General features: G+C 34.3%; 1 protein-coding gene across 4 annotated transcripts in view; it reads left to right on the top strand.

Annotated features, from left to right (window-relative positions):
* Nucleotides 1-1,623, top strand: part of Nbea (neurobeachin) — a 715,145-nt gene that overhangs the window by 352,738 nt on the left and 360,784 nt on the right. The gene's annotated exons all lie outside the window — the stretch shown is intronic.

Genomic DNA, 1,623 nt, shown 5'->3' with positions numbered 1-1,623 from the left:
ATAGGTACAACATTGAACTTTACCTATTTGTTTTAGTTATACTCTTTCTAATCTGTAGAGATAGTTTTCATCAAACCATAAATTTTGAAAGTAGCCAAGCTTTCCAAATTGCCTCAGTTTATGCTTTCATCATCAAGATTAGGGTTTTTTTTTTCTTTATATCTTCTCTTTGAGGATTCAATAGCTGCTTGTGTCCAGAACTAATTAGATAGAACACGTTACTAAAGGCAGGAGACTATGTACCTGAATTAATCTCCTTTGCTATTTACCCTTTACGGTTTTGCCATTCTATAGGGTTTTTGGCGTTCTTTTGGCAAAAAGCATTAATGAAGTTTTTTTTAAATACATTTTTCTTGTGATGCATTGATATTTCTTTTTTTAAAAAAATATTTTATTATTTTTATTTTATGTGTATGCTTGTAACTGCCTTCATGTAGGTAAGTGCACCCGTGTTGTGCAATGTCCACGGAGGACAGAAGGCACTGTTGGATCCCCTGGAATTGGAGTTACAGACAGTGGTTAGCTGCCATGTGGGTGCTGGGATTCAAATCAGGGTCTTCTGCAAGAACAGCCAGTGTTTTTAACCACTGAGCCATCTCTCCAGCCCCCCATGCATTGATATTTCTAAGAATCATATTGTTATTACATATGAATTGCTTAGAAGTTTGTTTAAAAATTATAAGAAATGTAATTCCATTTTTTCCTAATTACTTGAGAGTATTATGTATTAAAAAATTAATTCACAGAATATGTATAAATAATTATTTTACCAAAGTCATAATGCCTATGTTAATATGCCCACATCTTCTTTATGACCCTTTAGCGTTTTCCTTAAGGTTTTGTCAGAATTCAAGTGGTTGACTAGCCAACAAGTAATAAACGTTCCATTAGTCCTACTGACTCTCCTGCTCTTTCAGATCAGTTACACCGGTTGTCTCTTAAATGAGCTTTTCACATCAGCCTCTTATTTCATTAGTTAACTGTCTGCCCATAGATCTGATAACATGGAATACTAGTGCGAAGTAGCTTGCCTCCTGCCGCGTGTCATGCTTTTTTTTTTTTTTTTTTTTTTTTTTTTTTTTTTTTTTTTTTGGCTGTACGATATGGATAGAGTCTGTAGCAAATTGGCACAAAAGAGTATTTATCCACTACCTGCAATAAATACACATGCTCATGTCTACAAGGCACTTGAGATTCCTTGTTAAAATCACCTTAAGAAAACAGTACTGCATCAGCTTTCCATTTATCAACAACTAATGTAAGACCAAAGCATTTACCTTAAGGTAATTTAATTTGGCCTAAAAGATGGCTCCATGGGTAGGGGCATTTGCCACACAAGCCTGGCAACCCGAGTTAGATCCCCAGAACCCAAATATAGATGGAAGAACAGAGCCAGCTCCACAAAATTATCCTCTGACCCATATACACATGCCATGCCACATGTGCCCACATATACACAAGCAAAAAAAAAAATTAAGATTCAGTTATTGATTGCATTTGTTCTCAAGAGTAAAAAAAAATTATTTGTTAAGGTCTTCTTTCTTAAAAAAAAGAAAAATAGCTTAGAAATGTATTTTAAGTTAGCAACCATTACAATCGATACACTTTTATACAGGAATTATT

This window comes from Nannospalax galili, unplaced genomic scaffold (genome assembly GCF_000622305.1).
Source record: "Nannospalax galili isolate Female #2095 unplaced genomic scaffold, S.galili_v1.0 scaffold1354, whole genome shotgun sequence".
NCBI classification, from domain to species: Eukaryota; Metazoa; Chordata; class Mammalia; order Rodentia; family Spalacidae; genus Nannospalax; species Nannospalax galili.
The sequence above is the reverse complement of the archived record's forward strand: the minus strand, read 5'-3'. Positions and strand labels throughout refer to the sequence as shown.